We start from the raw sequence: 27,275 nt of genomic DNA, 5'->3' as shown, positions 1-27,275 counted from the left end.
GACTCATGTCTTTTTCATCTAATTTTTCATAACCACTGTATTGTTTAAAGATTAACAATAGTCTTTCATAAAAAGAATGAACTGATTCTTTTGTTTCCTGTTCTGTTCTTTCTATTTTAACCCAATCGACTTCTTTGGGTGGAATTTTCTTTTTCATCCAAACAATTACTTTTTCATAAAAATCCATTACAATTGGATTTGGGGCACCTGTTTCTTTAATTCGCTCAGGTTCTGCTTTTGGCCAACTAATCGATATTTTGCATTCTGTCCAAAGATCAGATGGAACAACAATATCAAAAAATCCATCTAAATCAATCCACAGAACTTTTGACACTTTGATAAATCTATCAACTTGCCTGTACCACTCGACTGGTTTTTCCCTTAATTTTGGAAAGTCATTTGTAAATAACAGAATGTCCTGTCTCGACCAAGGGACATGAACATATCCTCCACCTGCAACTTCTCTCATTGGAAATTGTTTTGACAATTTATCCAATCTTTCATCTTCCTTCTTTTTCGTCCATTTTACTCTCCATTTATTCAGTTCTCCTAGCTTTTTGATATAGACAATCAAATCTTTAATGTGAACTATTCTTCCCATTGAGTTCAAACTCTCAATGTCGCTTTCTGAAAAGTCTAATCTGTAATGCTTTGCAAAATTCTTTTGTTTACTCACATCGATTTCAAGTTCTGCAGCTAGATCCTCTAATTGATCATATTTATTTTTCGTTTTCCACTGAATGCTTTTGCAAATGAACAATAGTTCATCATCCCGATAGTAATTTAAACTATCTGGACCAATTGTTCCAATTATTAATTCTTCGATATTCGCTTTTAATTTGGCCACATCAAGTTTTGGTGTGGTTACCCTGACTTCAGGACTCCCTATATCTGATACAGCACCCATTGGTGTTTTTGGAGATAAATCCTCATTAAAAGTTAAATCAGGCATTCTTGATTTAGAAGTGTTTATTTCAGATAAATCTGAATAAAATTTTTCAGCAGTCTTTTGAATTTCTGTATTTATAGGAATAGTTAATCCAGTTTTGTTTGTTTCTCTTGGTTCAAATACGGGCTGAACAGGACCAATTGTTACTGGAACTGTGACAGCTTCCATGCCTTTTGTCATTCTTTTAATTAAATCTTCCTTTGATCTTATATATTCATTATAATCAACATCTTCAACATTTCTTGTTTCTCTTGCATAATCTTTTGGAGGTTCTCTTGCTCTTGGAGTCATTGTAAAATGTCTACCTTCATTTCGAGCATTCTCGAATTCTGATCTTCTAGGAGTTTCAGTGATTTCACAATTATTTGGATAAAGTTTAGGAGCTTCACTAATTGGAGGTGCACTCGGTGAAGTTTCAGTAGAAACCACCGGAGTAGACCATGATCTAGGAGGTCTCAAAGGCTGATTAGGCTGTTTCTTTCTAGCAGTTGTATATATTTCTTCCATAACTGCATCCTCAGATTCACTTTCCATAGATTTCCCTGTAGGAGAACCCATTACCATTTCATGAATTAAATACAATCCTTCACTCATGTTTCCCTGTCTCCACATTCGCAATCTATCTTCATGAGTTTCTCTTTTCCAAGATGGATTTTTAGAAGGTCTTTTAATTCCACTAGCTTCTCTTTGTAACTGATACATCTCGTCTTCCCACTCAACTAAAGCTTCAAATTGAGTTGGTCTCGGTTTTGGAACAAGAGCATTCATTTTCTCTCGTAAATTTCTTAAAACTCTTACATTAAATGAACCATCATCAGGCCAAGCTAAAACACCGTCGTTTTTAGTATAACGTTTCCAACTGTCGAACCATAGGACAGTATGATATCCGTATTCACCTTCCATGTACGCTGCAGGTGTTTTATACTTATGAAGTAGTTTACCACCTCGCGTTTCGATTTTCTTGTCAGGTGAAAATAAATTTTTGAATTTCTGAAATAATGTTGTCTTTTTCTCAACATGTTTAAAATGATAACTCATTTTTAAAAGTTAAATTTAATTCACAAAATCGTTCGTAAAATATTTCCGGGATGTTCCGTACAACAACCAATCCGTGCGCGAAACACACCAACAAACCAATGACAGTTGAGCTACGTCACTTTTCTGCTCAACCAATAAATTTAGAGTTTTTCCGAACGACCAATCAGCTCACAGGCCGTCAGAGACTCAAGAGCCAATCAGAATACAGCTTGTGACGTAGGTCACCCAATCCCAGCGCGGCTCTGTGACGTACACAGCAGCTGCGGTTTCTCGCTTCTCACTCCTGGCGCTTACCCCTCTTTCACAAAATCTTTTCACAGCGCCATTTTAAGGACACTTTTTTGTGTAAATTAATTCTTAACAATGACTATAAAGACAACATCTGTTCGTTTCACTATTTAGGATAGTTTACATACATTCAAGTATCCACACTTCGGAATAGACGGCGCTATTCACACTAAGGATAATATTCAATTGTCAGTAGAGTAACCTTACCCCACCCTTCTAACACGTATAATTATGAACTCGCTTTGCTCCGAACCCACCGCGAAGTGAAAGTTCTAAGAGTTCCACTTGAACATAAAATACAATTCAAACTCGCACTTTCATACGGAAAATTCCCTAATTTCAAACACACATGAAATCCGTACAGGACTCTCACCTGTTTATAGAAATCATGCACCGTTAGCAAAATAACGACGTTATCCGTACAGGGCTCTCACCTGTTTATAGATATGAAACATGTACCCGTACAGGACTCTAACCTGTTTATAGATAATCATGCACCGACGTTAATTTACCCTTCACTCAAGCTCGGATATAACTAATACTCTCATTACAGTGAGTTTTATGGAAGGCGCTTTGTCCCTATTCTCATGCTGCTTTGATTTCTTAGAAAACCCTCACTATACAAGATTCAGACCTAGTCCTAAAACTGTGCTGCTCGGCGACAACACTATGGTACACGGCGATACCTCTTGTGATACTCGGCGATATCACTACAAACAGAACAGATGGCTTGCGTGACTAATTTCTCGCCACACAATCTATACCGGTATAGCTTACAGATAGGCACGAAAAACGAACTCAACAAGTGTTAAAACATCGATCCTATTTCCATACCATAACGTAACCCTTAGCAACCAACATATTACCTTGGTTACCTCTTAGCAACCATCAATTTCTGCTACCAGAGAATTGATCCAGCGGGCTATAGAAAATATATCATAAACAACGCTACCCAACTTCATAACCTATAAACAAAATTCTATACTAAATATGGACCCATTTATAAACTTGATATATTTAGGGCCTACTGAATCAGGTGGTCAGAATAAATCTATATACACATTATCTACAAACTATATACATATTTATATATTTGCAGAAGGAATATTGTTATTAGAATAAAACCCAACCATTTAAACGACCACCATAGGCGACGTGATCTAGCTAATAGTAACCTACACTTCTGAATAACCAAGACCAGCTTGTTTGTCAAAAGTAAGATTTTATTTTCTAAATTATGGTATATAAGTTGAAAGTTTTATAAATGAATTTTATTAGCATTAAAGTAAGCATGATTGTAATGAAATATGAGAAAAATACAATTTAAGCAAGTGAATCAAAATCAAAGTAAATATATAAAGTTTAGCATTTCTAAAACCTAATTCTCTAATTGAGCTAATAGATAGAAATTAAAATAAAGTTCTTTGAGGATTCTTACGTGCTCCACGCAAAGTCCAGCAGCACATCACCCTCATCGGAAAGTCAGAAAGCAGCAGCCAGCCCAACCCTAAGGGCATGACTTTTTATACCTTTCTACGCTAACTAAACTAGCAAAGGAAAGTTTTCAGAAATCTTCGACGTCCCATTGGTTGAGAGTGACAAGTGACATGTCACCCGATTCTCAAAAAGTTCCATAAAATCATATTTCATAGAGACCATTGTTCCTTCCACGTGAAGCCAGAAGCTTCCTGCGTTTGCAACTATGTATTAAGTCATCCTCGCAGCTTCCATTGACTTTCATTACACTTCCGCGGATGCCAAGTTAAGGACTGACAAAATGTTCACTTTCGACCTTGGCCATGTCCGACAGAATGATGTCAGCTCATCAGTTTTTGCTTTGTGAATGCAGCTTCAATAAACGCTTTAATTCAGAATGGGCATCTCGTGACTTTCTGCAGAATTCTATGTTAGCTCTTTTTCTGCGGTTCAAATGACTAGGCCCAAAAGCAGGCAACTTATGTTTTCTAGCATAAAACAAACACAAGAAAAGTATTAATGTAAGAAATAAAGTAGATTCTGTATCCACCCCATGGTTTACTAATTAATTAACCCACCCGATTAATCAAAATGTTACCTAGCCATTGCAAACAAATAAAGCAGCGTTTATATTTACCAGTCTCCGTTTTTCCATGAGACCCATATGCACCTAGAATAGTAGAAATGACATCACACAGACAAGGAAAAGCAAAACAAGCACATGCTTCTTTTAAGTTTGCAGCAGTTAGTAATGACAAAAACGAAAACAATAAATTATTTTATTATTTTGCACGAACAAAAAGATGCAACATTTATGCACGTTTATGAGCACACATGTTAGTCCCCCCACGTGTAAAGTTTAATCTAAGTTGTATTAGCACGACATATCACAAATCATTAATATTTTTATTCATGTTATGGAAATGTGACTTTGCGAGTTTAAACAAAATTTTGTTTTCTATCTCGCTCCATCAGCATGGTCGAAGTTGCCCTTAAATTCATTGGGGGGACAGATACCACCATCTTCTCTAGACTACACAACCTGTTCTCAACAGAGCTTATTGTCTGCATGACGGGATCTATTATAGTATGTAACATAGATTCTAACTTGCCCCAAAAATCACCCTCTGATCTAGTTCCCAAAGCTGGCCCATCCTTATCTTGATGTGTAATGGGATTATTACCCTCGAGACTAATGCTTAATGAAGGCTCTACATCCTTACTTCTCTTTGTAGGTTTTGTCACAGGTTTCTTTATTTTCGATGCACTGTGAGTTTTCCTTAGCACCTCAGGAGAATTATTTGGGCGATTAGTTTTCCTGGTAGCTGGTACAGTTTTCACTGTATTTTTATTTGAAACAGAAATTCAAACGGAGGATTGGCTTCGCTGATCTTGCTCCAAAGCCTGATTTAAGGTTTGAGAGACTGCGGGAAGCGCAGGGGTCAGAGAGAGCCTCCCTTGAGCTACTAGAGGCTCCAAGGATAACCTACGTTCTGTCATCAGAATTTCATTGTTGAGAACTGATTCAGCCCTCGTTAAAAAGGCATCTAACGTTCCCACCGCGCTTTTTCCTGGAATAATTTTGCGCCTGCTCATTCTTAACCAAGTAAATGGCTTTCAATAATTCCTCCCTGCAGTTTTAGCAATGACAATTACAATATGATCAACAAGTGCATTAAAAAGGTATTGTTAATGCGTAAATCTGTATACACTGCAATAATATGACATTTTTCCTGACTACAATTTATGCTAGACAAATTAATTAGCATCCAGCACTTCTTCAAGACAGTCAAGCACATTAAAATTCTCTAATGCCTATAACTAGCAAAAGTACATACTAACTTCAACCTCAAAGTCAGTTCTTCAGGGATTGTAATTAATCAACCACTGCCAGGAGCATATCCTAGAATGTCAAGTTAGAACCTATTCACACCAAGCCGAGACCGGGTTCGTACCAAAGATGCCAGTACCTCCACTAGAGTCCTTCCTACTGCAGGTAACTCCAAGGAGCTGGCTTCAGTCACACCTCTCTGGATAATAACAGCCTAATTCCACATCTGTACCCGAAAGATTCCCGGGTCAATGCACAAACTCTTATTGAATTAAAGGAGTTAGAGGGAGGGCCCGGATTGCTTTAAATTGTATTACTGTTGTGCAACTTTTATGGTTTTACTTAAAACCGAATAAAGTTTATTATGATTATGATGATGATGATGAGCAGATGAAGTGTGACTGGAGGAGATGCAGGGGCCACACTGCACCAATGGCATTTCATTTTTTGCTGGCAAGCCACTTTCCAGTTGGTTCTTCTCAGCCCTCGTACCGCTGCCTTTCCTGTCACCAGGCTCCAGCCTTACCAAGCATAACTCCTTTGTTTCCATAACTGGGTCACTTGCCCCAGCAGTCTTCAATCATGGCCCGCCCCAGAAAAACGAGGACACATATTAGTTCTATAAGTGGTTAACTTGTGTGCTTTGTAGAGTCCTGTTTGTATTCTGACTGTGAATGAAGCCCATTCTGCCTTTACCGGGTCTTACTTGCAACAAACAATTTTAAATAAATGGCTTATGTCCGTGTTTTGGACCCTCTGCGGAAAAACACACTTGTCTACTTTGTCAAAAGTTGGTGGACACTAAAGAAAGTCTCCACAGGGCGAGTGACCCTCCTTCACGGAGACGCTACATGTCTGTGCCCCTTATGAACCTAGTCTGCAACTCAGTGAGTGGTGCTTCAGTCAGGACACGTCGTGCTGGTAGATGACATCACTGTCCCGCCTGCACCAGGTCATTCCTTCTCACTTTATTAGGTCTCGCCTATGTGACTGATTACCTTTTTACGTAATTAGTAGACAATCATTTGTTTCCCTGCACAGTCCTCCCTCATACAGCTTTAAGCCATCTACAAGGATTTACTACTTGCTGGCTAATGTCGACATGTAAAGTGGACTTCTGTTTGTATATGTGATTTACCTCATACCTTTTTTGGAAGTGTTTTATAAGATCTTGCTACTTTGTGGACATTCACACATTGCATTCAGTGAAATCGTGCCATTATCTAATCCTAAACTCTCATCTCTTGCTAATAAATCTACCTGTAATTCATAACGGTAGAAGTCTGTTAAATAACGGGAGAGCTCTTACAAACATAGGACTATTGCCATGGCGACCGCTAACAACCTTTAAATTATGTATTGTTTTTATAACATAACTTAAACACATTGACAGAGCCAGTAGCTCTGGCTTAACACTTATAAAGTCCCAAAGGCGAGGCCAATTGCATTACAAATGCTTGTCTTATCTAAGATGCCAGTTAAAGTACAGATCTTGCTGCTCCACTTTTGATCACACTAATAGTGAATGATAAACTATTATTCACTATTAATCAGCCGCGGCCCGTGGAGGGAGTTACGGTGGGGCAGGGAGGCGGGGAGGGGGAAGGACCTAAAAACTGGCATATGGATAATTGCAGCTAAGTACACAATTTAATTAATAAAACAAATTTCGTAGCGCGCACTGCATCGCAAAATGCGATGCTGTGCGCGCTACGAATTTTGTTTTATTAATTTAATATGGCAGAGTAAAAGGAGGTCTCCTCATTTTTGTTTCGACCAACCTTTCTTGGGAAGTTTCCGAAGTAGATCTTGACTTGACTTGGATATCATGTATCAAATTAGTGGCTACATCCTCTTTTAGCTTAATCATATTGAATATTTATATCCATCCTTCATTCAAACAAAAGATGTCAAGTATAGAGAAACTAACAGAAACAATAGCCACTCTTAAACTTGTGCATCCACATGTTAACATCATTTAGTCCGGAGACTTCAACATGAACCTTTTAAATGTCAGGAAAGAAAAATCAACAGGCTACACACAACGAAGCAAACGAAGCAATACACACGGTGACAGATGTGCACTCCTGCTGAAAAACCTTTCATTGTGTGCGCTCAATGGACGAGTTCCGTTAGAAGGCTCCCCAGCATACACCAGGGTTACTCAAAAATCAGGCTCAATCCTTGATTATACATTTATTGATCAGGACATTCTTCCATATATTGCGAACTTCTTAATAAAAAAGAAAGCAGAAAGTGATCACTATCCCCAAACTTTCACCTTGCTTATAAGCATGGCAAACCCCAAAACAGACAATGCAATGTCTCTACCAACGCAATGTTACAATCTAAAACGACTTACTTGTGGAGTAGTGTGGCTCACTGGTTAGAGGCGGCAGGCCTGAGAGCAGAAGTCAGCCTGGGACCAGGGTTCAATTCCCGACGCGGCAGGGTCGTGGACCTTGGTCAGCGGACTCGATAATTCTCGCTTCGGTGCTTACTCTAATCAGGGGTTCCACTCGGCAACTCTGGGCATTAGCTTGCCTAATCTCCACAACGGCCCCACCAATTCCGGGGATGCCTGGCTCCACCTTGGGGACTCCCAGCAAGGGACCATCCCACAGGGAAAGCCAGGACGGGTTCCCCAGAGTTATACAGCGCCGGGACGCCCCGTTGCTGGGGCAGCTGTGCGCTTTACAAGTATACTACATTTACATTTACATTTACTTGGAATAAGGGGAAAATAGACGTCATCATGGCCACATGCATTACTCTACTAAAGAATTTCAAAATTGAACTATTGTGTCCAAAGGCTTAGACCTCCTTTACTCACTACCTAAATAATGAATTCTCAAGAAAAGGTAATGGACGCAAAGGAGGAAGACCAGCAGGGGCAGCTTGGTTCACGAATAGCCTAAGGAAACAAAAAAAACAACTAAACAAATATTTAAGACAACTTCGAGACCGAGGCTCAGAACCCTCCCATGACATCCTTTCCCTAATTTCAAAAACAAGAAAAGAGCTAAACAAAACCATCAAGGTGGCCAAGAATGATTATAATGAAAATCTCTGGACGAAGCTTTTCTATGCCAGTAAGCAGAGAGATTCTAAGCTGTTCTGGGGAGTTATCAAACAGTTATCAAATGGCAAGAACTGGCATTTCAACTCAGAAATAACGGAATACACCTGGAGAGACCATATCGATCAGACATACAACGCCATTTTACTCTTAGGTGTTACAAAACAGGAAGTTCCCACACTAGAAACCATGTAAAAAACACAAAAGTTAGAATCTTCAGAACATCTGCCACAGATTACACAAGCTCAGGTTCTTAAAATTATAAAAAAAATCTAAGATCAGAGGGAGCACCAGGTCCTAATGACTTGCCAAACACACTCTTCCGGCACGACCCCTCATTTTGGACTGGTATTCTAACTCCACTGTTTATGCACGCGTTAGCAACTGTCTCGATCCCTGATTCCTGGCGAGGAAGCATTTTAAATCCCATATACAAAACGGGTTCACGTTCAGACCCTGCGAACTATAGAATGATTGCACTGATTGATGTGGAGGCCAAGATATATGCTTCAAATCTTTTGTCAGATTTAGAGGATTGGGTCAATCACATAAACCTGATACCAAACACTCAAACTGGATTTCGGGCCAGAATGGGCACCCTTACCAATTTTCTGCTGTGACACTTCTAGCCAATCAAGCTTACGCAAAATCTCGAACCTTGTACGCTTGCTTCATTAACCTTAAAGCAACGTTCAACAAGGTTCCCAGAAAGAAGTTGTGGGCCAAAATGCAAAGCTGGGGGGCATCACCCAAACATTTGGAGGCAATAATCAATATTTACTCAACCACGTGGGTGAAGATAAGGAAAGGAGATGGCCGCACCATAACAAACAAGATCCCAACAATAAACGGGCTAAAACAGGGGTGTGTGTTGGCCCCCTGTTTATTTAACACCTACACAGCCGATCTTGAGAAGTACCTCCAACAAGTGCAAATTGACCCCCCAAAATTAGGCAAAACATCAATCAGGAGCCTTCAATACGCAGATGATATTGTGCTCCTAGCACAAACACCAATAGGCCTGCAGCGATCGATGACCCAACTAGGATCTTATATCATTTCTGCTCAATTAATAATAAACCTGAAGAAAACTAAGGTATTATGCTTTAGTAGTCATCACAAAATAGTGTCAAAGGGGAAATTCACCTGGAAACTGGAGGAAAAACCAATATCCCAGGTGGACTCATACAAATACCTAGGGTTCCAACTTGACCACACACTTAAATATAAGCAACACTTGGACCAAGGGAATATTAAAGCAAAACAACTTCTTTATGCTTTCAAAATTTTACAGAAGAAGCTAAAAGGTTGTCCAACAGGTCAGTTGCTTAAGATAATTGCAGCAAAATGTATACCCTTAATATCATATGGGTCGGAAATGATGAATACAAAAGATGCAGCCGCCTTAAATCTAGCCCAATCGATGTTTTTTTAAGCGTCTGTTTTTAATTCCTCTGCACATCTCTCAGGCACAAGTTCGACTGGAATACGGGCTGAAAAATCAGATACCTGCCAGACAAGGGGCGATGGTAAAATATTACTGGTGGATGAGGCAAACGGAAGACAACACTCTAGCCCACTTCTGTTGGGAAGAAATCGAAAAGCAAGGGAGGCAAAAAAACTCTATTGTTGCAGTCCTAAAAGAATCACTCGTTGATCTACATCTTGAAGAGGCATGGCATACAACAACATCATATTCCGGGTTAAAAAATATGGTAAACAGCGCAATTAAACGAACTTCGCTATTTATTGACAAATCTGCCTTTGCTAAGAAAAACCTTGCATGGGCAGTGATTCAATCATACCAGTTTCTGAAACCCCAACCGTACTTGTCTGAACACTTCTCGCATTACAAAAAGCATTATTTGACGCTGTTGCGGCTGGGTTCATTCCCCACAAAGGATCTACCCCCGAAATGGAAGTCAACATGGCCCACTAAAGAATGTCGCCTGTGTGAACAAGGAGAAGAGTCGTTATTACACCTTTTATGCATCTGCTATCAGAACCTCGAAAAATAGTCCTCCGTGAGAATTTTAGGAAACATCAGTTGAGGTCGTGCAGAGCTGCAGTGATACAATGCCTTTGTGGACTGTCAATTCAGCTGTCATGTCGAGCATCACCTTTTGGAAAATAGCAGCCAAAGAATTGGACAAAAAAACATCATAGTCCACATGGCAAAGGTATATGACTGTCTGGTCACTCCCTTTCTGCACTGACATCAAATATCGCTCTTTACATATTGAATTGCAATGAACTTCTTACAATTTGTATAAACTATATTATTTTTGTTTTAGTGGTCGTTGCGACCAAAGCTTATGATAGGATAATGTTTTTACTTGTTTGCATTTTTATAGACTTTTATCTTAGATAATTATTATGTAATATGTGTTTTTCCATGCTTTTATGATTTTTAACGAAATCAATTAAATTCAATTCAATTCAATATATACTTTATTCGGCATAAAAACAACACCATAAAAACACAAGCTAAAAAAAACAATTCATACATTTAAAATTTCCACACCAGGGGAACATAACTAAATGAGCATTGCTAGCCCTGGTAACATCAAATTACTAGCATAAAAAAGAACTCCCCCTCCATACATTTCATTACACGTACTTCCTATCTCACCGGGGGGGGGGGGGGGGACAAGCAACGGGCCGATCACACATTCCCTCTGGTGTTCCTGAGACGCATTGCCACTCTTAAAAAATGTACAGTACAATACAAAGTTAAAATCTCAGAGGAGAGTTTCAAGTGTAATAGAGCCACTTTAGCCTGCCTAAACCCAGCTGTTTTTAAAATCCTTTTTAAAAAGTGTTTCCTAGGGTGCATATAAAACGGGCATATGAGTACAAAATGAAGGGTATCCTGCGGAAATCGATGATCGCAGCCGCAGGGGCCCTTCTGCTCCACCGTCTTAGTAAAACCTGCTGGGACCGCAAGACTGTGATGTAAGGAATCCAGCCTAAAACGCGTCATTAAAAATCTGTCTTGGACACTGTGGATGAGATATAAATAAGGGTCAATGCTCAAGCAGGATTTAGTTAGAATGTGCATTCTCACCGCAGGTTTTCTTATCTCTTAATCTTCCCTACTGGAACCCAAATGTTTCGAAAAAACTCCCCCTTGACCATAACCTTGTCCTTGGCCAGCAGTTTCGTTGGGTGAATGAAAAATTCGGGATGACCCAGGGCCTCAAAGGATTCCCTAACATAGTTAAGCCATGGGATTATCATCCCTTTATCCCTTGCCATGCAATCCTTTAAGAGTTCTCTTGTCAATGTGGCCTCTGGGTTAGTCCAGATTTTAACCCAGCAACTAATGGGTTTTAATTTTATCCTGTCATTAATATAAGCAGCACCCAATTCCTTGTGAACAGTGAAGCTCGGGGTACTTGGTGGCACTTTTAATAATCTTCTAAAAAATGTATTCTCTTCAATATGGAGAGATTTAGCATCCACAAAGCCCCATACCTCACTGCCAATAGAGTACTTTGGCACAACATATTGAATTATAGAGATTCAAAATCTGGTCGGGAGACCAGCGGCCCAACCTATGGGCATAATTCATAATTCCACCCGTACTTCTGGTAAGGCTACAACATTTGTTCTCCAACAAAGGTTTAAAATTGAGTCTAGAGTCACCTAATATCCCCAGGTATGAAAAGGACTGGACTTTTTCTATGCAATGTTCCCCAATCATATATTTGTAATTCTTTTTGGGCACCTTTCCTACCTCCATTATGTATGATTTAGCCAAATTTGCTGACAGGTCCAGCCCCTCCATAAAATGGACAAACCCGTCTAACATTCTTTGGAGACCCAGGGGAGTTGGGGCCAGCAATACTGCATCATCTGCATAAAGCAGAACCCGAACCCCCCTGGCCCCTATCCTTGGTGAATCCACTCCCAGACCGGCCAATGCTTTCTCTAGACCGTTAATGTACAAGCTGAATAGAAAGGGCGCCAATATGCAGCCCTGTCTAGCTCCTCGTGTACATGAAAACTGGACAGTCATGCTACCCTCTTCATTATACCGAACCTGGGCGACGGTGTTCCAGTGTAGGGATCTCAGGATATTTACCAGCCCAATATCCACTCCCAACTCCTCCAGGAGTTCCCATAATTTTATATGATTCACCCGGTCAAATGCCACCGTCAGGTCCATAAAGGCTAAGTACACGGTCTCTTGACTAGCGATCGTGTACTTGGCCGTCAGGAGGTACAGATTAAGAAATTGGTCAGTTGTAGAGCAACCGACCCTAAACCCATACTGGGATGTATGACGTTACAACGCATACTTTTACTCCGCAGACCGTTACAACGCGACTTTTACACCGCATACCGTTACAACGCATAGCGCTTAGAGGTGCTGGATAGTGGTAAGTATAATTTACTATTCTAACTCCAGTCCCCGTGGACCCTAGGGAAGGTGTTGGATAGTAAATTATACTTATTCCCTATCCTAGAGCGCCCCCCAGCGCAATGTGTTGTAATGGTATGCGGAGTAAAAGTCGCGTTGTAATGGTAGTGCGGAGTAAAAAATGCGTTGTAACAGGTGTATACCCCCATACTGTGTGTCCGTAATGATCTTATTTTCCGCTGCCCATTCTAATAAACGATTAAGTATGGCCCGACCAAGGACTTTCATGGACACATCAATAAGGGAGATAGGTCGATGACAAGACGGGCTCTCCCTGTCTCCCTTTTTAAAGATTGGTACAATTGTTGCTGTTGACCAAGATGCAGGCATACCCGTGCTTACTGCAGCATTTATAACCCTGGTCAATATTGGGACCCACAAATCAGCTAGAGCTAAAAACAAATCAGGGGGACCCCGTCTGGCCCCGGCGCTTTATTGCTAGTCGATACCTCCACGCCCGCCTTGATTTCATTCAGTGTAAAAATGATATGTTCTTCCCTTCCTTGCCCCTCCTTAGTTACTAGACAATCCTTCAGGGTGGTGTAATTGTATAGGCCATTAAAAGGCTCGAACCATGACTCCGGCAAGATATGGTTTACAATCTTAGGCTTATCCCTATCTTGGAAGCATGGCTCATTAATGACTTTCAAGAATGCCGTCCTATTTTTGGTCTCAGCTGCTTCCCTTAAGTTCTCCCAGGCTTGCTGTTGGAGAGAGGTTTTGCGGCGCTTAACCGCCTCTTTATATTGGCCTCGACATGCCATAACCATGTTTTTGTCCTTGGGTGGGTTTTCAGTGCGAATTTCAGCTCTCTCAGGGCCTTGGAGCAGGCCTGATCAAACCACCCTTGTGCCTCCGTGCCTTTTTTCCCAGGCTTGGCCCTGAGGAGTCCATCGATATACATTGTTACCCCTTCATAGGCCTTGACTAAATCATCCCTTTTTACTGACGGATTCAGGCACTTCCACACATGGCGGTGTTTGTCCCCCATTAATGCTCCATAGAAGGCATCGACGTCCATCTGGGACCATCTCAGCCTTCTCCCCTGGTCAACCGCTGTTAACACCCCATTCTCACCCCTCTTTGCCTGGGGTATTGTCCAATTGGGGTCCCTCAATACAATTACTAAGGGATTATGATCACTGAAAGTGCTCGATTCTATATCAAACCCCATGACCTTGTGTTTCAGGGTGTTGATATAAAGATAAAATCTATAACTGAGTCGCAGCCTCTACCTTTAAAAGTTGGGCAAACCCAACCCAAATCCCCTCATTTCAATAGATCCAGGGTGTGTTGGAGTGCATAAGTTCCCAGCACCTTTTCAAGCTCTTTTCCCTCTGTAGTGTGCTCTAAATGGGGGCCCTTTTCCAAAGGGCAAGAAGACCAATTGCCCCTTCTATTTTTCACATTGGGACAAAGGTGACAATTGAAATCTCCTGCGAGCACCAGCTGGGACATGCGTTCCCCCTGGTCTGCCTCCCCAGCCAACCTCTTTTCCAGTTCTTTAAATCTAATCAGTGGGGACCCTGCCTCTATTGCATTGTAAAAGTTCACAAAGAGTATCTTCTGGCCCCTTGTGCATAGTTTTAAGCCCTGTAGGACATCTGAGTCCCAACTCATATCTTCCCATGTCCCTTTCAGTTTTAAGTCCACATACGTGACCAGCTCTCCCTTAGCTCTTCCCACTAGCCCTTTCTTTGCAGGAACAAAAAACATTTTAAATCCTTCCAAGGCTAACTGGTCTCTATTCCATTCCCATGTCTCCTGTAAACAAATGACCTGGACATTTTTTATGAAAGCCAGCCACTCGTGATTTATTAATTTAGCTGAGAGGCCCGCTATATTCCAAGATATCATCTTAATAGTACCTTGGCCTGGAATAACTATACTGGGCAGGGTCTGACCGCCTGTAAGCAGGTGCTGGGCTTGTAGTGTCTGCTCATTCCCATTTTTACAGCGGCTATGATAGGCTCTCTCCGGAGGGACAGTAATTAGTGGGCTCACTGATCTTTCTACGGAGCCTCCAACTAGATTACTGCATGGTGCTATGGCCTTGCTAGAACTATCCCCACGGCCAGAGCTCTCTTTGCGTCAATCGACATCTTCTAGACCCTGGCTATTTGCTAGTGGGGCATAACGATTGTTTATGAGTAACAGGGGCCCTACTCCAACACTTCCGCTATGCTTTCGCCATTCGATCTCACTAAGAGGTCTTGTCCTTGAATCCCGATAGAAAAAGCCCAGCGGTAACAGTTGAATAGATGTACCGCTCTCCCACCGATAGCCGCCCCGAGAAAAAGCAAGAAGATCCTGTACCAGCCCCGTGAATCTAAAATTGAAAATCACCGTGTCTCCAGCAAAACACTTCCTAATGGGGCTATCCAGGACACCCTTCTTGCCATTAAAATGTACCTATATTGCTCAAGCTTGAACTGAGCATTATTACTTAACCAGTGGGCTGCCTTATTGATTAGCTTTTGTGTGGTTTCTTCTCGGGTTTCAGTTGATGCGGGAACCCCTGTCAACACTATTGTATATGGGCTAGCTGTTGGCAGGAGGTCCAAGAAGGGCAGGTCCACCGAACTCCTTACGTGCTCACCCCCACCAGGCACAACGGGTTTCAGAACACCCGCACCTTCCCCTATGCCCCCCTGTGCCCTCAAACTTTTTGGCCGATTTAAAGGTTGCGCTAACTGCCCTTCTTTCTTTTGGGTCAGGGCTCTTTCCTCCCCTTCTGTTTCTCCCGTCTTTGTCAGACCTCTGTAGCTCCACTCGGTCATTACCCATGTAGTCGGCTTCTCTTTCTCCTTGTTGTGAATCCATATGTAATGCTCCCCCCAGCCCATTGGTGCATCGGGCTACCCTATCTTGGACTTCCATAGATTTGGGGGTAACTATACTGGGCGAATCCCTCTTCAGTTCTAACAGTAAGTTCACTTTTTCTTCAATCGCATTAATTTTCATATGGAACGGAGCTAATTGGCTAGTGAAAAAAGTTTCTAGCCTTAACTATAATGCCGAATCCGCCCCATCACCCTTATCCGCCCCTCTACACTTGATGCAATAAGAAGAACCCTCCCCTTCCTGGGTGCCTTTAATCCCACCCTCCTTTACTGTCCCTTTCTTTTTCCCTTTGCTGTTTCCTATCTTGCGCCCCCCTCTCCTCCCCTCTTGAGCACTTAGATATAACTGGGGGAACGCTCACAGGCGCGCCTGCCCTACTGATCAAGTGTTTGTCTAAGGCGCCCTTCTGGACCGGGTTACTACCTCCACAATTTCCTTTTGAGCTGATTCACAATTCTCTAAAACTTCAACCAGCGACAACCCCTCTTCCCCTGCTCCCTCCCCAGCTAGAGACATCATATCTAAAAACGTAGGGCTGTCCTCATCTCTCTCCCCAGTGGTGTGGTCGTTCTTTTCAAATATATTTTGTGGCGACTCCACTCTTTGTTTATCCACTAAAACTGGACTCCCCTGGGGCGATAACACAATTACTGCCGCGTTGGTATCAGGAACCTCGGGCACTCTCTGTGGCGTAATCTCACCAGCTAAAGGTCTAGGGGTTACAAGCTTTGTTGTCCTTTTCTTAGCTGAAGCCCCCATTGATAACCTTTTCTGTGCCCTGGTCGAGTCCATAGAGAGTCTTTTTTCAGCTGAAGATATTTCTGGCGCCAGAGCAGACTCAGCCCTTACAAAAAAGGCATCAAGTGTCCCTTTTAGACTCCCCCCCCCTTGTCTGACTTAGGCCCCCCTTTATTCATCACATAGGTATTTTTCAATAACCTGCCCGGACAAACCAAAAGCCACCATCCTTTCTGTTAACACAATATCTAAACAATAATGTGTGTTCAGTTTAACAGTCCCCGGTAACACTCTAGTCCTCACTCATATGTGTAAGTCAGGTTTCTTTTACCGTTCTCTGTGTCCAAGCTAATCTGTCCCAAAACAAGTGCTTTGTTTATTTGGGTCGACAATGGCACCCGGTATTCCTCACCTCTACTCGTTACCAACGGGTTAACGCAGAAACAGTCCAGTCGCAGAGTAGAATGGAGGATGTTAGGGCCCTGGCCCAGCCCTGCCTCCTACTGGCTACGACGGGCTCAGACGGGCCCACCCTTGGCCCGGGCTTCGCCCGCACGCGTCCCGCGGGGCGGGAGGTAGGAAGTGCTTAAGTACCCCGGTGCAGGCAAGGGAGGGGCTGCGGGTCGGCTTCCTGGCACGAGGACTCCTGGGCTTTGCAGTCCTTCACAGAGCCCCCAGCTGTTAGGCGATGCCTCTCCCGCGAAGCAGGAGGCGCGAGAGGTCTTAGGAGAGCCCCGGGGCAGGCAAGTGAGGGGCTGCGGGTCGGCTTCCTGGCACGATGACTCCTGGGCTTTGCAGTCCTTCACGTAGCCCCCAGCTGTTAGGCGATGCGTCTCCCCAAATAAAAGTAATACTTTCTTTACTTATACCTGACAATGTCCATTGGTAACGCAAGACCACTTGCGCCTCCTATATCCTATGCGCCACAAACTCAAGTAATGCCATGATTCATGTAGTGTTATATTAATGTTTATCTTAGCAAAATGTGCAATATGGTGGGATCAAGAATCGTGACCTCACAAACTCTCTCTAATGCTTTAGAAATGTTTAGATAATGCTTGACTAGCATCAAGAAATGAAATAGGAATACACACATATTGCTTTTTCTCTCTGTGCTTACAATAACAGGTACTATTAACCTTATTTCCAAAGTGGACAAACAGTAAACCACTCATAACTGCGGCACAACTAGTGCTAGCATACTTTCACCGGTCCTGAAGAATTCCCTCAAGACCCACTGGGCAAAATGGGGCTGAAACATGTCGACCTCACTTATGGACTTTATTACTGTGTTAGATCTGGTAACATGTTCTAAATACACACACCCACTATTTTTAATTTCCTTAACACCCATTTACCAATAAATATTTGCACTCAAATGAGGATGTTTAAAGAATTGTAATTTCACTTCAACCCGAGCACTCAATTTTTAGAATGTTTGGTCTCTTGACACTACTGCAATACTAGTGGTTTACCTCCAGGTGGAGGTCAGCATACCGAAAAATAAACCCTATGATGATGCTGTCACGTTACGAGTAGGCGGAGAACCGAGATATACCGCCTCTCCATCTGCGTATGTATAAGAGGGTTTTTATGAGGGCACCAATAACTAACACCCCTGGTAACATAGGTACAAGTGATCCATTCACCCCTCCTATTGATCTTTGTCCTAGGGACACCCTTTGTGGCACCCAACCAGAAGCATGAAGACAGCAACTCATCCAATTCTCTAATGAACTCGTTCAACAGGCTCTGGTGCTAAACTCACAACTAAAATTTGACATACACTGCACAGGCTCAGCAGACTGACAGTGCTTGGTCAGGCACAGATGCATGACGAAGGGGAAGATGACTTAAATCTACAGTTACTGGATACAATAACATTGACATAATATTTGAGCATGATTGAAACCTGCACATGCTTCACACATAAACCATATTTCTTTATTTGTGCGCAGGGTTACGGTTCATTTAAAACGAGTTACCTAGATCCCATCATAGCACTGGATGATTTTGTCCTTGAACTGCAAGGGATTGCAGAAATGTCAGCTTGCAGTATGTTCTATCTGTTCAGAAATATCCCACAATACATCCCACTCTCCATGGGTATTCAGCTTCCCCGTCAGCATGAGTTGTCATTGTTCCCAGCAGCACTCTCCTTAAGTGCTCTGCACAGTAAGAATCTCTACAAGTGTATATTATATTGATTTTCTAATTATGTGGCACAAAACAGTCAGTAGCTAGCCATAAAGATTCATACAAGAATTAAAAATCTGTAAAATATGTACATCATTATATACATTTCATAGCCCGGTGTACATTGATGATGAACACCTCAAACGCTTCCTAAAAACAACAATACAGTGTATACATTTAGAAACAGTTACCTCTTTGAAACTTCAAGTTCACATCCAGTAAATCTCAATTCAATTAATCTGTTCCTCGATACCAGACACCAAAAATATATAAAATCAGCAATTGCAATGGTACATGTGGGGAGATAGAATCTTTACAAATATGTAACCTCATCCTCGCTGATCCTTTGCCCCAAACTGCCCAAGGGTAGCAACTGTGGTCTGTTAGAAAAAAGGGCATAAAAAACACAATGACATCTTCAAGTAGCGTCAGTGGCGTAGGAAGGGGGTTCCGGTGGGTGTGGACCGCCCCGGATGTCATCACCGAGGGGGGTGACAAAATGGCAAAAATATGTGTTTTAAACACATATTTTTGCCATTTTGTCAAGCCGGGGTGACAATAAATTTTCCGCATAGGGTACCATCTGACCTTGCTACGCCACTGAGTAGCAGGTCTGTGATGGTACGGTCTCCCATTGATAAGTAAATGCATTCAGCTGGAGAGTCCCCAGTCAAACCCTTATATAGAGGTATAGAGCAAGTGTAGGTATTTGGGCTTAACCCATTCAGCCTACAAGCCACTATCTGGGAGGGAGTTTTACTTCAAGTATCTTTGTCCAGACGTCGGTTTAGTTAGCATATTAAAATCAAGTATCTCTGGAATACTACTAGCGTGGAAATCTCTCAAATATTTCCACAAATGATACTATTTTAACTTTAACAAGGAGAACCTGGAAGTTCTGTGCCTTTTTCAGCCAATGAATCTTTACCACCGTTTTCGGATGGAGCTTTACACATCAAAAGACATCAATAATGACATTTGATGTTCAGTCAATAAAGAGAGAGTTGCTGAAGTTTTCAAAGTTTATTCTTTCATTTAGTAGATTAGTCAATATTTGTGTTCTTTTATTCAAATTAGTGGCAAATTGATTACAGAAATAATAACAGATACATTGGTTAGAACAAGCATAGACAAATAAAACAGTGTGTTTCATTTAGAGTATCATCCTTATTCTAAACTAAAGCACCCATTCTACCCTAACAAGAACCCAGAAAGAGTTCTTTCTGGAAAAGAGCAAGTAGATTTTGGAGCAGATTCAGATAGCTGAGAGGAAGAACAAACTCCTCATAAAAGGTTGTTTTGGAGAATCAGCCGAATTCACCTGACAATTGCAGTAGCAACCATCTATAAAGAGAGAGAAGAAAGGAATCACAACAGTAGCTATGATCAGCATGAAACAGAAAATCTCACAAAATGTAAAGAAAACAAAAAAATCACCATAAGCAGTAGCTTATGGTAAGTTGGGTTAGCATAGCAAAGTGCCAAGGAGTGTGGCAGGGTAGGGATACCTGGAAAGAGTCTTGGGACCCTCTAGCTAGGAACACATACTATATAGAAAGCAGCTAAACATGTTGCAAATATAGGTGATTGTCACCATCATCATCCAGGGGTCTTCCGATGGTCCGTCGTCCCTGGTCTCAATTCCCATGGTAAGCATCCACGCCAGTATGAAATTGGTTAGAAATGGCTACAATGTATTACAAAAAGTTACATCTATGAAGGTTCTCATGAGAGCCTTTTACAAGCCTACCCTGTTAGCTGTCTGGTGTCTCATCATATAGCAATGAGCTATTCAAATTCTGGTCTGTCCTGGTTAGATCACGAAATGTAAGCCACTGCAAGCTTTCTCTTTTCATTAACACTCTTATTCATTATGCATATGTTGCAAATAAATAATCTAAGTACAGTGAAGTCATATGGTGTGAGGAAAAGAAAGTATACATTGTCTCAAGACACAGCACATTTCACAAAAGGTTAAACCTTGGTGTTTGATTCTAAGTTTAAATTACTATTTTATTAAAAGCATTTATTTTCTTAAAGGGACAGTTTGAATACAGGAGCAAGTGGAGAATGAAAGAAATGAAAGCTTTCTGCAGGAAATAAACAGCATTATCTAATTTGCACGTTAAAATAAAGGCATATTTTCTAACTTTTAACAAATGTTTCATTTTCTTGTTAATATTTAGCATGTTTCTATATGAGTATTTGCATAAAAATGTAAAGACTCTTAACTTCAGTTTTAGAACACCTCCGGGTTATACGAGTTTTGACCCATAACAGTCTCGCTCTAGATCGATAAGTTTGGATCTAATGGATATCGGTCCTGCCAATTTCAATCAGTGATCTAGTCTCATTAGGGCTTTCTACCAATCCTGATATAGTTCTGTTTTCGATTAAGACCACTACTGACCAGCACATCAGTGACTTTGTGAAAATCAAATGGTCAACAAACATAAGTACCCGTGACTCTTTTCTTAGAGAAATCGTGCACTGATTCCAAGACGTTTAAAAGCTTCCGCAAAAAGTCACCCTACAGTGCTATTAGAACAGTGCTACATGTTCAGCCCCCCAGAACTCAAATGTGTATTGCATACTTGATTCTATTATTGCCTGGAATGTTATGACCAGGGCAGATAGACCTCCACCTCTGACTCCAAAAGTATAAGTGGACTGGAACAAACATGTGCTTTGAGAGAGTTCATGTTAAGTGTAAACAAGAAATAACCAGACTTTTCTATCATTGCAAGCGTTATGTTGTATGTCCTCCAATCAAGCTCTCCTACCCTGTTTAAGCAAACTCTACAGCACCCATCAGCAATACACCCTTCATTTATCATTACCACTGAAACTGCTGGTCTCTATCAGTCCCTAGACCCTATCAGTCTGCCCCTATCATTCTCTATCAGTTCCTTTGGCTTTGCAATTTCTTACACATTTACAGATTACAGGTTTCTTAATTTATGCCCTATTTTCCATATCTATGTATATATTCTGAGCTTGAGCCTATGGCTCAAAAGCTACAAATCACCATTTTATATAAGCATTTAATAGCTGTTATGGCAATTCTGTTTTGATAAAATTGGTTAGAATAAACATAGACAAATAAAACAGTGTGGTCCATTTAGAGTATCATCCTTATTCGGAGGTCTTCAATAAAGACTTATCAGTTCCTAGCGAGCGGTGATGATACTAAAGATTGGACTCCCTGATCATTCTCATGTACAGAAAAAAGGAGGAGATTAAGTTAACTCCTTCCCATAGATAAGGTGATTACGGGATTTGTTTTGTGGGGCTAGTATTGATATCGATCACTTAGTAGCATGTTTTGGTGATGTGAGTAGCATTTTAGATTAAATACACATAAGAGGATAAAAACTTGGTTAATCTATGTGTTACGAGCACAAGACTTATTATGTCAACACTGGGTGCTTAGCTTATTTTTCCTCTTTTCTCCGTCTCTTTTTTAAATTGTGACATTCTCTTATAGCGCAAAGCGTGTGCACGTTCTCTATCATTATTTTTGCATGATATATCAATATTCCATGGGTACCTTTGAGAATCACTTATTGGTGGTGGGGTACTATGTACGACATACATCCCACCCAAACAGCAGTTTTCATCTAACATATAAAATGTACACTTTTTTTGTCAACAGCCTTGAAAAAGTCCTCGATACGACGAAACATCTTGTAATATTTTAGAAGGAGAAAATAAGAATTAATGTTGTTGGTCTTCTTATCTGGCCAAGTGGACCCAGCAAATTAAACAGCACACTTTCCCTAGAAACTGCAATGTCATGCAGCATAATGTGCCATTCTTTGCTTGACACACATCAGCTTATACAAGGAATCCATTTGTGTCCTCCTTAGACACTCCAAAATCTACTTTTATGATGATACTTAACTGTCTATGTAAGTTTCCTATCCGGAGGTCATTACTAACCTTGCACTGACCATAGTGGACCTTCAGTCTTGGATGTTGTTTTATCATTTCAGTCTGAACCCACGCAATGGAACTCCTTCTTATCCCCTCTTTCTGACGGTGTTCCATACCAGTGCAATCCTCGCTTAATGCTATAATGCTGCTAGTCTGCAAAGCATTCATTGTCAGCAGTACCAAATCGCTCGGCTTAATCCTGAAAAAGAACTGTGTGATCACATACATTTCTTAAATTGAGGAGCCCAATTCCAGATTAGACTCTTCAGAGAAATACAATTGTTTACCTCAACAGAACGTTTTACAGCTGTTGTGCTATGCAACCTCAGTCCAGTCTGATCTGGATTATGGCAGGTCCCTTCTGATTGGCATCCCCAGAATCCACCAATCTCCACTAAAAGCAGGTTGTCTATGTTTCAGTACCAGATGCTCTAAACATAACACCCCAAATCTAGTCTCCTTAAACTGGCTTCTGATTGAAGAAAGATGCTCAGTAAAGCTGGCTTGCACAGTGTATAAGGCTTTTCGTGCAGGAGAGAAAAATACCCGGCATGCAAATTATTAACTCTGAAGTGCATACAATATGTGTCTAGAAACCCCCACCTTCAGAAAAGCAAGTACTTTAAAGCAAGATATCTCAGAAAGTAAACCAGAGTCTGGAACTCAATACCTCCTGTGTATTGATGAACAATTCATATGCCATCTTTAAGAAAGAGCTTTGATTCACAAAGAACAGAATGACCCAAGGGGTTGCAAATGGATATGCCCAATGCGAACATCAACTGCATGCAATTTACTTCTTAAGGCATTTCATGTATCTCCACATATCCTTTATAGGTGCCTAGCTGATCTGATTGGGAAATTATCCTTTTTGCTGACTTTAAGACTATTTATTTTATATTCCTCTTCTTTGCAGTAAATATAAGACATTGAAAACTCTCCTTATTTTTGCCATCAGTTCTCTGGTGCCTGTGTAAAACATTCTGCTGTCCCGGTGGCTATAGGGCGAGCAGTATAAAAGAACAACTTGGATGCACACCAATGGTTATGTAATCCGTAGAGACTTCAGTAATGCCCAGAAGATATCCTACACAGAATTGGAGTTATAAAATTCAGATCAGATTGACAGAAATGCTCTGAATTCTCTTCCAACTGGTATGGGCATATTGACCTATGGACATATGCTGATTTTGGACACTACACTAATCGCTCAGCTCTACCAAAAACGTCCTCATGGATTGATTACTTCCTGGCTAGAAAAGACATTTGGAAATAGGATTCATGCATTAATATTTATGACTACTCCCTCATTAACTTGTTTTACTAAACTGACCCTTTACTCCTTCTAGATATATATATATATGTCTAGAAGGAACTCTAGGAACAAATATTCTCAGAGATAGCATCCCGTAGTGCATAAAGACAAACAAACGTCTACGTGTGTCTGCAATCCTGCCTTCTTCACAATTTTTTTCAGTCAGAGCAGCAGACATTTTGTACATTCTATTCACATAAACATAGAAAACGGCTTTGCCAAAATAGCGTGAGAGATAAAAATAAGTATCAGCCAACTTTTAACATGCCAGAGTCTCGTATTAGCAATGGAAAAATCAATTGTTTTTAAGCAAAGATTATAACAAGTTAGTCATAAAAGAAATCCTATAATTCAGATTTTCAAATTGGATTTTAAATTAAAGACATACTTTTCAAAACGGCTGTTGGCATTATGACAACCCTTGAAAACAATAATTCCTCACAAAATATATGGATTTGAAGCCCCATTTGGCTAAATGGACACAACAAATAGTGTTTTAGCTCCCAAACACATTGATAAACGTAATTCTGAATAATTATTTTCCGTACTACGGGAGTGCTGTCTCTGAGAAGATTTGTTCCTAGAGCTGTGGCATATTACGGGTCCGGGCACGGGAAGAACGCATATGCCTTCAGATTACAAAATATATATATATATATATATATATATATATATATATATATATATATATATATATATATATATATATATATATATATATATTTATATATATTCCATCAACAAAGAGCACCCACTGGTTGCCCAAGTTGTTGCCATTAAATTGCTACACTAACGTTCCTGTGGCCTCTCTCACAAGGCTGCTCTTTGTTGTTGGAATATTAAGCGGCCGTGCCCCAGTCGCGAGAGGGACCCACCACCAAAAGCGGGCCCGTGATGCAGTCTACAAGGCGTCATCAGTTTATCGGGAGCAACGAGCTGGCAGCAACTTATAAGATGGACAACAGAAGAGGGCTGGAGGTTCTTCAACCCACTTGGGGATTTATTTTATGAACAACTGCATTTCACCGGACTGCGCTCACTTGAGAAAAAAACGACCTGGACCAGAATGCCGAAAGCTTTTTTTACCTGAATCTGTCCAGCAAAATGGTGTTTGCGGAATCTTAACTGCCATTGAGAAAGGGAACTTTGATTCTCGAAACGCGTTTGGCTGAGTCTGGGAATTAAGATTGAATTTACCTGCTTCGCTGGTTGCCCAAGTTGTTGCCATTAAATAGTTACACTAACGTTCCTGTGGCCTCTCTCACAAGGGTGCTCTTTGTTGTTGGAATATATGTATATATATATATATTAAACACAATATATAAACACAATCTCAGCATTCTCTCACGAGGAGCCCTTGTACAGGATACCAGCGGCGCAGAAGAAGAGAGGAAGACCCAGGGTACAGGTGAGCAGTAGTTTTATTCAATAGCGTGGAAGGCCCACCTCAGCATATATATATATTTTTTTATATATATATTTTTCACTGAAAAAAACATAGGTTTCAGGGATGTTATAGTTAGAAATTAGCATTTAAAAAAACCTTCGAAATTCACTGAAAAAAGCACAGGTTTCAGGGACGTTTTAGTTAGAAATTAGCATTTAAAAAACCTTAGAAATTCACTGAAAAAAACACAGGTTTCCATGAATTTATATCTAATTGGACATTTTACTCATACAAAACCAGAGAAATTCGGCTGTTATAGTTAACTAAGCTAATTATAATTCGTGCCCCCACAATGCACTGCTGATGATGTCACACACTACATCATTCATGACATGGTCAATGACCTTACTGATGATATCATCCAGTGACTGTGTGTTTCTGTAAAGTTTAAATCTGATATATATATATATATATATATATATATATATATATATATATACATATATATATATATATATATATATAATATTGAAAGCATGGGTTAGTGACTAAACTGTGTGAATGTCCATATCAGTCTGTCAGTTGGTGTGCAAGTGGCTGCATGGGTTTGTGAGTAGCTACATGAGTGTCTATATACGTTATAGATTGGTTGTCTGAGTATCAGTATGGGTGCCTGAGTATCTGTGTGGGTGGGTTGAGGTGTGTGACTCCGTGCATAGATGTGTGAGTAGGTGATTCCCTGGGTGTATGGGTTCTAGAGTACATCTGGGAAGGGCTGTATGGGTGGGCGAGTGTGTGTATGGGTGTGTTGGTGTGTGAACGGATATCTCAGTGGGACATGTGTGAGTAACTACATATATGGAAAGGCAGTATATGTGAGTGTTGGAGTATATAAATGACTATATGTGAGTTTGTGAGAGTGGCTGTATGGATGAGTGTATACTTGTATCAGTGATTGTGTAAGAGAGTAAGTATGTGTTTATATGAATAAGTGAACTGGTGTGTGTATAACTGTATAGGTGAGTAAATTGGACTGTGTTCAATTTTTTACCATGACTGACTATGTATGTGAGTAACTATATGAATGAGTGGCACTGTGCAAATGATAGTGCTGTATTGGTGAGTGACTGTATGCATGAGTGACTGTATGGGTGAATGAGTGGATGTGTGTGTACACCTAGGAATCAGTGAGTGGGTATGTAGTAACTGGTATTGTTGTGTCTATGGTTTCGAAAATGGTAGTCTGTATTTTAGAGTGGGTGTTTCAAAGTTTATATTAGGGTGTGAGGAGGTATATCAGATTATCTTGTGGATGATGTCATCAGTGATGTCATTTGAGATGCCATCAGTGAAGTCATCAGTGATGTCACTGACCATGTCATGAAAGTTATAATATGTGACATCATCAGAAGTGCATTTCTGGGGTGCGAGTTATAGTTAACGGCCACATTTCTTGGGTTTTGTACTGGTGAAATGTCCAACTAACTATATTGTCCCTGAAACCTGTGTTTTTTTCAGTGAATTTCTAAGGTTTTTTAAATGATAATTTCTAACTATAACGTCCCTGAAACCTGTGGTATTTTAAGTGAATTTCTAAGGTTTTTTAAATGCTGATTTCTAAGTATAACTTCCCTGAAACCTATGGTTCTTTTCAGTGAATTTCTAAGGTTTTTTAAATTCTAATTTCTAACTATGCCTGCAGAAGTAGGACATGTGCAGAAAGAGGAAGAAAGGTGCAGAAAGAAGCAAGAGAAATGCAGAAAGAGGCAACA

This window comes from Lissotriton helveticus, chromosome 2_1 (assembly GCF_964261635.1).
Source record: "Lissotriton helveticus chromosome 2_1, aLisHel1.1, whole genome shotgun sequence".
Taxonomy (NCBI): Eukaryota; Metazoa; Chordata; class Amphibia; order Caudata; family Salamandridae; genus Lissotriton; species Lissotriton helveticus.
Note: the sequence above shows the minus strand (reverse complement) of the source record.